We start from the raw sequence: 12,276 nt of genomic DNA, 5'->3' as shown, positions 1-12,276 counted from the left end.
GACTATGCATTTGATACGAGTGAATTGGGACTTTGGCAAAGCCTTTTTCACCTGAACCGGATGAGCTGAATCAAAGTGTAAAAGGGTGTTTCTGTCTGTTGGTTTGGTATAGAGGTCTGTGAGTAACTTTCCACCAGACCTATATACTCGTGTATCTAAGAAAGAAATTTCAGAAAAGGAGGACACAAGAGAAATAGGTATTTAATAAAGAGTAAGCAAGGAGAATTGGTGGTAAAGAAAGGGTGAACAAAAAAGTGGAAGAAGGAAAAGAGAAAAAAAGAGTATAAAAGATATAAAAGAAGAAAGAAGAAAGAAGTATTGTAGAGATAATGTCAAAATAAAGAAAGAAAAAAATCTTAGTGTGGAGGTGTGAATCATATGTACAGTGTACACATGTGTAAATGCATGATGCACTGTATATATGGGATAAGCAACCTTCAACTCTACAGATGGTGCTGATCTTCAATACCCAGCATTTATTAGCAGCTGAGTAATAAGGACATTTTTAATTTTGTAAATAGGAAATATAGACCGGCTATGTAAAGTTCTGGTTCTGGGAGCAAAGCAATAACTTCGGTGCTTACCAAGCCCATACCTTTTGATAGGCATCTACTAAATCAATTGTAGTGGACATTTTAGTTTTTTGTCTCTATACACATAACTGAAGTGTGCTCAGAGATGTCCTTATAGCATTTCACTGCTGTATAAGTTCTTACAGGTGCAGGTTTGCCAAATTATCATGGTTGCAAATCATGGTTTACACAATTTTGGTTGGGATTTGCACAGACTAACTTCATTTCTTTTTATGAGAAGGTAAGCAGGGATCTCGATTCTGGGATGGCAGTTCATGTGATTTACTTAGACTTCGTTAAAGCATTTGCTACAGTGCCACACAGAAGGTTACTGGTAAAATAAAGGAATGTTGACCTGGAACATAGTATTTGTACCTGCATAGAGAACTGGATAGAATATAGACTACAAAGAGTGGTGGTAAATGGAACATTTTCTAATTGGACCAGTGTTGTTAGTGGAGTACCCAGGGGTGCTCCACCAATGAGGCGAGTTGAGCCACTCGTCTCAGGCGGCAGAGCCCCCCTGGTTGCCAGGGGAGGCAAAAATGCCGCTCCTGGTAACTAGAGCAGAATTTCCAGTTTTTTTTCCAGCGCAATTGCACTCTCTGCACTAGCGACGTGCACTGCCCCCGACCCCCTCCAGCGCTGAAATGGTGAATGCCGTGAGGAGGGGTGGGGGCGGCAAAGGAAGGCTGCCTCGGGCGGCGAAGAGGCAAGGATGGCTGCTGGGAGTACCACAGGGCTCTGTACTAGGTCCTTTGCTTTTCAACTTGTTTATTAATGACCCGGAGATGAGCATTGAAAGTACTGTTTCTATTTTTGCAGATGATACTAAATTGTGCAGAACTATAGGTTCCATGCAGGATGCTGCCACTTTGCAGAGTGATTTGTCTAAGTTGGTAAACTGGGCAGAAAAATTGCAAATGAGGTACAATGTTGATAAATGCAAGGTTATGCACTTTGGCAAAAATAATATAAATGCAAGTTATACACTAAATGGCAGTGTGTTGGGAGTTTCCTAAAATGAGAAGTATCTAGATGTTTTTGTAGATAACAAGTTGTCTAATTCTGGGCAGTGTCATTCTGTGGCTACTAAAGCAAATAAAGTTCTGTCTTGCTGTTTTCATCAAGTGATGAAAACAGAATTATGCCAGGTCCCTGATAAGGCCTCGTCTGGAGTATGCAGTGCAGTTTTGGACTCCAGTCCTTAAGAAGGATGTAAATGAGCTTTTTACCCACAAAGAGGACCACTGCACCAGAAGCCACCCCTTCTCAAGAAAAAAACTTTCATTTGAAGCAACGTAGGTGGTATCCATAGATATGGATATATATAATTTATGTGAAAGTATGAAGGGGTGTATGGATGCTGGGTTTTCATTTATAGGGGTTGAACTTGATGGACTTTTTCTTTTTTCAACCCAAACTATGTAACTATGTATTTATATAAAAAGAACTGTGTTTATTCTTAAAGCAGATAAATATGCCCCATCCTTTTGAAATGACATGCGTTAGGTGGATTTAATCATTGAAATGATCCCTTTCTGTTAATATGCTGTGTATACTGGGAATTATATGTCAATTTCCCACTGCCTATTAATCTACATTATGTTCTGTTCATTAAATATGAATTATGCACTACATGTTAATCTGCAATGCATTTTGTACATTATACACACATTACGAAATCATTGTTATTCTCCAGTATTTTCTGGGCCTTTGTATGCTTCCCAGACCCAACCTGATATATAATAAATGCATTTTAACTTCATCTGCCTGCCTCTGAGTGCTACAAAGAAAAATATATTGTTGAAAAAGCACAAATGGATATAGTTTTAAAAGGGAGTGAGCCATCAAATTCCGGTGTAGTTACATTGGGTGTGGCACATCTTGCTCCCTAATATGGCCATTTTACCATCTCCAAAATTTTAATTATATGACACCACAACAGAGGTTTTTTTCACTTATGCTTAAATGCAGCTATATCATTTTTTAAAACTTACATTTCTGTATTTTAAAAGTATAAATGTTTTTTCTGCTCTGCTTTAGCTAAACATTATTTTATGCACACTCTTTTACTTAAATCTGTTAAGGCGATTCAACAGTGTCCTAGTGAATGGCATTATGAGCAGCAATCAGCAGAGTGTGGTTGTTAATGATACATTCTCTACTTGGAGTAAGGCTCTTAGTGGAGTCCCTCAGAGCTCGGTATTGGGTCCACTTTTTATTTAACTTGTTCATTAATGACTTTGGGGAGGATATTGTAAGTATTTTTTTTTAAATATTCTTTATTTTCAATTTAAAACAGGGAGGGAGGAGGGAAGGGGTACAGAAAATAAAAAGAGGAGAGGGTACTAGGAGGGGGGAAGCATAGGTGAGAAAAATGTGCAAGTACAATATCCATGTCATCTTAGAGTTATATAAAAACATGGTGAAGGAAGCGATGTACATACATTATTATGGTATAGAAAATTTTAAATACCATTAACAAATACAGCTTTCATCTAGAAATCAGCATTCCTTAAATTAGGATACAACGATAAAGTGAGTCAGAGCATAATACGCCAATTGCCAATTGAGGTAGTGTTATGGGGGAGTACAAGTAACCTATTGACCCTTAGTGGGACATTCACTAAGATTCTTTGTTGCGCCAGAGGGAAGCGTAAGGTTGCAAAATTTTTTTAACTTTTTTTGAAGCAATTCATATCTACTCTATTGCACTTCGCCTGGTCTGAGGTGGCGAAGGAAGTCTGGCGTAAAAGGTAACGTTCAAAATAATTTGCGCGTCAGTGAATTTGCGTAGTTACGTCCGTTGCGCAAATTCGCCAGGCTTAAGGGTGCGAAGTAACACTAGCGAATTTACGCCAGAGTCCGTTAATGAATCGGCGAATTAACGAAAATGCGCTACGCTGGCGCATTCACGCTAGCGTTAGGCGCTTCAGCGGTTAGTGAATTTGCCCCATTAACTTTATTAGTTCGGATATAGATCAACCAAGGCCTCCAGATATCCCAATATCGATCACTTTCATTTCTCATGATATATGCTATTTCCTCTAGTTTGCGGTTGTCTTCAACCTTTTTAAGCCACTCTATGAATGTGGGAGGGTTAGGGGATTTCCAGTTACATGGGATTAGAGCTTTCGCTGCCTGGATAAATTGAAGAAAAAGTCTATCTTTGATAATCTTCCTGGAAGATGTGTCTAAGTGGAATAACAAAGAAATAGTTGGCATATACTGTATTGATCTTAGTGAGTGATCTAATAACCTTGCTAATTCCTTCCCAGTACTCTTTAAGTTTCGGACAATCAATCCAGATATGTGTATAGGTTCCCCTCTCCAAGTTACACCTTCAACATAGATCGCTACAGTTAGAATACAATTGGTGCAATCGGACTGGGGTATAATACCACCGTGTGGTTAGTTTAAACATGTTTTCTCTGGTTCTGGATGCTATTGAGTTTTTGTGTATCACTCCGAATATTTTATTCCAGTCTTCGTCTGTAACTTTTACTCCTGGTATTGTAAGTAATTTATCATAGTTTGCAATTGACACCAAACTGTGCAGCCCAATTAATTCCATAGGAGATTCTGCATCCTTGCAACAAGATCTTGACAAACTGGGAAGCTACGTGGCAAATGAGGTTCAATGTTGATAAAAGTAAAGTCATGCACATGGGATGTAAAAATATTTAAGTCACTTATATACTTGGGGGACTGCACTAGGCAAATCCATAATGGAAAAGGACCTTGGAGTCCTTGTAGATAATAAACTTGGCTGTAGCAAGCAATGCGAGAGATGTGAACATGTGGAATTCTCTCCCTAAATCAATTGTGCAGACTGATAAATTAGATGTCTTTAAGAAGGGGTTTGATGGCTTTTTAGCAAGTGAGGGAATACAGGATCATGGAAGATAGATCATACTACAAGTTGATCCATGGACTAGTCCGATTGCCATCTTGGAGTCATGAAGTATTTTTTCCCCTCTGAGGCAAATTGGAGGCTTCAAACTGTTTTTTTTTTTTTTTGCCTTACTCTGTTACTCTGAAACAACAAGCAGTTAGGCAGGTTATATATAGGCTTAAAAGGCTGAACTTGGTGGATGTGTGTGATTTTTCAACCTAACTTTTTTTATATTACTACTGTAAACCATGAATAATGATTTTTCTGATAGAATAATAACATAGTTGTCATCAATATAGTGAATGCTTTTTGCACTTTGCACACTACCTGGGTCATTGTAAAACTTTCCTGATGATTGGACTGATTTACAGTGCCCCATGCAGTGTGCACTAAAAGGCCGCAATTGGATTTTTTTGCACTTTTTTGTGCATCTGAAATGGTAATGCAAGCCTTTTTTTTGTTAAGCACACTTAACAGCTGAGGTGATCACCTGTTTTTGCAGTGAATGGGTTTCAGTTGTAAGGCTGGCCAAGAGAAGTAAACTAATTTTTTAGCCCTTTTTGGACAATATCCAAAACAATCATAGAAACTCTGTAACATAATAACGCAAATATATATCATGTTAACACCTTGAATGCTGTTACTACCTAAGACTTAAAATCAAATAAACTGTCTTAAAATAAACTGTCTCGGCACCCATGGCCAAACTTCTGTAGTATTTGAATGATATGTGGGGCATGCAGTGTTCAGGTTGAGACATTAAAGATACTTTAATAATGTTAAGGACTGCACATGAAATAAATAAACTAAATAAACAAGTGACAAAAGACACCATTTCTTTTAGTTTTTTTTTAACTTTACATGGTTGTACCAAAGAAGTTTGACCAACAGTGTAACCATTTTCCCAAATGAAATTCCCATTCCTCTTGTTGCCAAAGAAGCAGGTGTGCACTTGAGCTGTGACTGGCATTGAATAAAGCCATTGATTGTGGGGCTGTGCCTTTGGATGGGTTTTTTTTTCCTTTTACAAAAATGGATGCTTATTTGATCTGTTGAAATTATTAAAGCACACTGGCTGATGTATGAAGTGGACACTCAATTTATGTTCATTAAAGTATGGTCACCAATGAAGCAAACCCACTATTTCTACCACTTTGAAGAAGGAGATGATCATATTATCGCTATTTATTTCCCATTCAATTCTGGTCAAAATTAAGCAAAGTAAACTTGGACATACTACTAAAACTTATTGGATAGTGATAATTTTTATAAAAATGGTCATATATGGGCTGACCTGTTAGTTAAGCTACTGACCAGACTGAACAGTTTGAAGCTTTAGTATTCATTCAATTATGTTGATTAGACCAGCCCCCCAAAAGGAAGGTTGTATCAGGGCACCATTCATGGGAATACAGGATGTTCTGTTGAAACTGTTTATTTGAGAGACCCTATTTACCCAGATGATTTGACATGGCAGTATGATTAATATCTTAAGTGTAAAGATCATCAGCTATATGTATTTATTGTCTCCCTCCCAAAAAACGGCAGCAACTATATACACAATGATACTGGAGCTCATTTAGAAAACTTGCCAAATCTTCACCATTGCAGTAACTCATAACAACCAATCAGTGGATAACAACCAATCAGTGATTAGATTTTCCAACAGGCTGACAGATCAATAAAATCATATACAGGAATGGGACCTATTATCCAGAATACTCAGGACCTGGGGTTTTCAAGATTAGCAATCTTTCTGTATTTTGGATATCCATAACTTAAGTCTACTTAATATTAAATAAACCTAATAGGATTGTTTTGCCTCTAATAAGGATTAATTATATCTTAGTACAATATACTGTTTTATTATTAAATAGATAAAGGAAATAATTTTAAATATTTTGAGTTATTTAATTATAATGGATTCTATAGAAGATGGCCTTCCGTGAATAACTGATCCCATACCTGTATTTGACTAGTTGCCATAGATTTCCATTCCATTCAAGTGCAAATTAGCCCAGTGTTCATAAATGAGCCATGTTGTGTTTAACAGTGCCCATATCTAGGGAACACTGACACATCTGGGAAATCATAACTATGCTGGTATAGAGCTACTATACATTAAATAATATTGCAGCTTTATGAGTGTAGCCACACTGCACTAATAACAATTTATGAATGGGTTTACGTAATTTCTGATCAGTATTAAAATATATTCAAATGCATGTTTAATCTTGAAAAGCTAGTTCTTGATATCTCTAATGCCCAGGGTGTTTTTATCATTTGATCTGAAGAGTATTCTATCATCATCTCTTCTTTTTATGAAAAACATCACAGTAATGAAAAGGTTACATTTTGTGAACACTACTTTAGTGAGTAGTGAGTCATGGCCTCTTGTTTCATGAAAATAATCTGTTACCCCACAAGATATCTCAGCCCAAGGCTGTCATTGGGATACAGGTAATCTTGATTTGTTTTTAATTATGAATGGTTTAGTAATGACTACATGATGTTAACCAGAGTACAGATCAAGTTGACACACCGTTGGTATTATATGGCATATAGAAAATGCTGATCAAAAAAAAAAGAAAAACATGCACAAAAAGGACTTCTGCTCACTAATTGAACATGACCCATAGTGATTAGCAAAGAGTTTATATGGTTTAATAAGGATTAATGGGTGAAAACACAAGCTGTGATAGTACAAATTTTTCGTGTTCTAATGCAAGTGTTTTATAGTGGCATTAGGTTTATCTAAGGCCACCATTTCAATTAGATAGCCAATTAGACACCAAATTAGTTACAGACTCTGAGTGAACACTAGGAATTCAATATGAAGCACAAAAAAACATAAGCTTTTCTTCAAGATGTTAAGTTGAGCACCTGTTTTGCAGATAAGCCCTATGGTTAGCAGTTGGTTTTAGTATCTTAAATCAGGATGCAGTGTTCACATTAAGGTTAGAAAAAAAACATACTAACAGTGTTACAAGAGCTCATTATATAAAAATTGTGCAAGTTTTTGTGTGCTTACATATCATAATTTCATAGCTAATTTTTTTTTGTGGAGGAACCTTAACTTAAAAAGAATTTTTGAATCAATAGAAAAATCACTTAAATGAAAGCCCTACTGAGGAGCTATTTATACCCCTTCCATGCATGGGAACTGAACCTGTGATAAGCCTCTATGCCCCATATGTAATTGTAGGCCCTAAGCTTATGTGAACAGTAAATGCTACCTGCTGATAAGTCACTATGGGTAAACATAGTGGGGCTCATTTATCAATTTGCCCATGGGCAGTTACCTATAGCAACCAATCAGTGATTAGCTTTTTAAAGCCAGCTGCAAGTAGAACAATGAATGCAGCATTCTGATTGGTTACTATGGGTTACTGCCCATGTGCAAATTATCCCAGTGTTGATAAATGACCCCCAGTGCCTTTTATTACATAACCCTTTTTACTGAAAGTGCTGCAAATACATAAGTAGTAGCAATATAAAGGTGTGCTAGGTGTGCTATTCATACCAAACATAAAGCAAGTAGTATGTATCTATATATAACCATTGTGTATTTACCTTCTATATGTACAAATGTACAATTTGTTTGATAAAGCTACTGTACATTAGAAAAATGTCAGTATTGGAGTCAGAAACAGTAATGTTTATTTGTAACATGCAAAGTTAAGCAGTCATAAGTTATTTGTGACTTGTGATGTCCAGAATTAGGGGCAGATTCATTAAGGGTCGAATTTCGAAGTTAAAAATACTTCGAAATTCGACCCTCGAATTGAAATCCTTTGACTTCGAATATCGAAGTCGAAGGATTTAGCGCTAATCCTGCGATCGATCGATCGGTTAAATCCTTCGAATCGAACGATTCGAAGGATTTTAATCCAACGATCTAAGGAAAATCCTTCGATCAAAAAATCACAGGCAAGCCTATGGGGACCTTCCCCATAGGCTAACATTGACTTCGGTAGGTTTTACCTGCCGAAGTAGAGGGTCGAAGTTTTTTTTAAAGGGGAAGTACTTCGACTATCGAATGGTCGAATAGTCGAACGATTTTTCATTCGATTCGTTCGATTTCGTTCGAATTCGAACAAATTTAACCAATTCGATGGTCGAAGTACCAAAAAAATACTTCGAAATTCGAATTTTTTTCATTCGAATCCTTCACTCGAGCTTAGTGAATCGGCCCCTTAGGTCTTAAGCCAGTGCCTAGGAAACTTTAGTGTCAGTTGAAGACTCTGGCAAAATAATTGCTAAAACTTGTCTCTGGGTAATTGGCACATTAACTGGTTCCCAATATATAAAAGTCGATACAAAATTGCCATATTTGGAGAGTGAGTAGTGGCATAGACCTTACAACTATACATACATATTTTATTGACATCCAGGCATCCATGACCATTTGTCTCATGCTCATTTCAAAATAACCTTCCACTGTGCAGCAGGAACTCTCCTTTACAGCCTTGAACCCACACTTTTTCAGCTTTAGTAATTTCTATTTTGCAGGGATGCACCAAAGCCAACATTTTTATATATGGGCAAAAACTGAATCCTCTTTGAAAGATTCAGCAGAATACTGAACCAAATCTGAAACCTAATTTGCATATTCAAATGTCAAAACCTGCCTTACTGCCAGTTGATCCAGAGGAAGGCAAAAAACCCCATCTGAAGCCACTCCAATCTGCTTCAGAGGGGGAAAAAATTCTTTCTTGACTCCAAAATGGCAATTGGACTAGTCCCTGGATCAACTTGTACTATGAGCTATCTTCCATAACCCTGTATTCCCTCACTTGCTAAAAATCCATCCAACCCCTTCTTAAAGGAAAACTATACCCCCCAAACAATGTAGGTCTCTATTAAAAGATACTGAGTAAAACAGCTCATGTGTAAAACCCTGCTTCATGTAAATGAACCATTATCATAATAATATACTTTTTTAGTAGTATGTGCCATTGGGTAATCATAAATAGAAAATTGCCATTTTAAAAAATAAGGGCCGCCCCCTGAGATCGTAAGATTCACTGTGCACACATACAAACCACATGTAAGGTCACATGAGCCAATTAACAGACAGAGTTCTGCCTTTTGCTTCCTCACTTCTTCCTGTTACAGTTAGTGTTGTAGTATTTCTTGTCAGGTGATCTCTGAGGCAGCACAGATAGAGTCACGAAATGGTGGCTCAAGGCAAGAGATGTAAAAGGGCAATATTTATGTAAATATATATTCCAGTTTGGTAAGATTCTTTAATATGTCATTCAATTTGATATAAACTATCTGTTGCTTAAGTATTCATTTTGGGGGTATAGTTTTCCTTTAAGGCTATTTAATGTATCAGTCTGTACCACTGATTCAGGGATAGAATTCCACATCTTCACAGCTCTCACTGTAAAAAAACCCCTTCTGAATATTTAGGCGGAAACTCTTTTCTTCTAATCAGAATGGGTGACCTTGTGTCTGAAGGAAAGACCTACTGGTAAATAAAGCATTAGAGAGATTATTATATGATCCCCTTATATATACATATATACATAGTTATCATATCACCCCTTAACAGGGCAGCCATCAGGGGGGGGAGAGTTGTAGGGGGCCCCGAAGGTAAAGGGGCCCGGCCACGCCACACTTACTCGATTAGCCGGGCCCCCAGTCTTTCTGAGAGCTGCTGACTTCGGGAAGGCATGGATGTTGAAGGGGCCCTGGCCACCAATTTTCTTATAATGTGTGGGGGGGGCCTGGCCACCAATTTTGTCCACCAATTTTTTTCTCATGTGGGGTCCTAGCCACCAATATTTTTAAATGGGGGGGCCTGGCCACAAATGTTTTTTATGGGGGGCCCTGACCACCAATAGGGGGCCTAGGAAATTTTGTTGTATGGGCCCCTGCGATTTCTGATGGTGGTCCAATCAGAATCAGGTTTGCCCTTGATGCTGCTGACTGGCATTGCTTGCTACAGCCAAGTTTATTATCTACAAGGACTCCAAGGTCCTTTTCCATAATAGATTTGCCTACAAGTTCTAGGAAATGCACTATCCAACTCAAGTACTCAAAAAGTATGAAAAAATGATATTTTACAGCATGATATAATGTTTTTCTGTTCTGCCATAAGCAAAACCTTTTAATGTCCATACATGTAGAATTTTATCCATTTAGGGGCCGATTCATGAAGCTCGAGTGAAGGATTCGAATTAAAAAAACTTCGAATTTCGAAGTGTTTTTTGGGCTACTTCGACCATCGAATGGGCTACTTCGACCTTCGACTACGACTACGACTACGAATCGAACGATTCGAACTAAAAATCGCTCGACTATTCGACCATTCGATAGTCGAAGTACTGTCTCTTTAAAAAAAACTTCGACCCCCTAGTTCGGCAGCTAAAAGCTACCGAAGTCAATGTTAGCCTATGGGGAAGGTCCCCATAGGCTTGCCTAAGTTTTTTTGATCGAAGGATATTCCTTCGATCGTTAGATTAAAATCCTTCGAATCGTTCGATTCGAAGGATTTAATCGTTCGATCGAAGGAATAATCCTTCGATCGTAGGATTTGCGCTAAATCCTTCGACTTCGATATTCGAAGTCGAAGGATTTTAGTTCCTAGTCGAATATCGAGGGTTAATTAACCCTCGATATTCGACCCTTCATACATCTGCCCCTAAATGTCGGATTTTAGGCTAGTGCCACACACTAAGATTCGGGGAGATTTAGTCGCCCGGCGACAAATTGCCTCTTCTTTGGGCGACTCATCTCCCCGAAAAGCCTTCCCGCCAGCTAGAATCCCGCCAGCGGGATGGCAATTTGAGCGCTTTGCTTTCCAAAGTTGCCAGAAGTTTCCTTGTGAGGCAACTTTGGGCAATTTTGAAAAACTAATCTTAGTGTGTGTCACTAGCCATAATGCTTTTAGAGGTTTTGGAAACCACAACAAAACTCACAAACTCCATGAATGTCATTGAATTTATTAAAATATTTGATTATAAAAAGTGAGAATGAAAAAAGTGCTGAATAAATCTGTAAAAAATACAAAAAATGCAGTTTCTCTGACAATTTCTAGTGAAGAAAAAATCCAAAGACCTTTATGGACCTCTATAAATGTTGTCTAAAGTATCCAGAACCTTTTGGCTACTAGTGTAGAATAAAGTAATGTGCATTTTACAGCAGTAAAAGGAGGACTCTCATAGGTCTTTGTTTTAGCCTAGAGTGACATAGACAGATGCAAAGAGAAAGATATCCCACAAGCTTCTAAATTACTGTTACCAAAAGAGTTTCATTTTATAATCTCTTTCAATAAGGAAAAAAACTGTGTTTATCCCTTGGAGATTCCTTCCGTTTATTCCCACAATTGCATTCTTTTATCACATTTAGTGACTGTAAATTACATATCAAACAGCAGTACAAGGCAGATTAACTCTCTCTTGGTATTGGCCAGAAAAAGCACATTTCTAAAGGAGGGGAGGAGGGGATGAAACAAGAAAACACATTCATGCCTGTTTGTGCTCAATGCGCTGAAGGGAATTGTTCAAGAACAGTTGATCCTTATGAAAATGTTACCCCTGAAACTTTGCCAGAAGGCTGTGTAATTACCAGTCATGCAAGTTAAACATAAACTGCCTCCTGTACTCAACTTCCAACTTCTGAAATATTGACACTTAAGTTTGGCGCCTGATTTGGATAATTCTTTCCTCCTGTATACCATTGTAGCAGGTTACAGAACTCTGCAAATGAACTTGTAAACACTGTTCAGATGATGAAGATATGCTATTTGGTGATTCAAAAGTTATAATTTGTTTACTATATTATGTTTTTAAAGGA

This window comes from Xenopus laevis, chromosome 4S (assembly GCF_017654675.1).
Source record: "Xenopus laevis strain J_2021 chromosome 4S, Xenopus_laevis_v10.1, whole genome shotgun sequence".
NCBI classification, from domain to species: domain Eukaryota; kingdom Metazoa; phylum Chordata; class Amphibia; order Anura; family Pipidae; genus Xenopus; species Xenopus laevis.
This window is presented reverse-complemented; position numbering follows the sequence as displayed.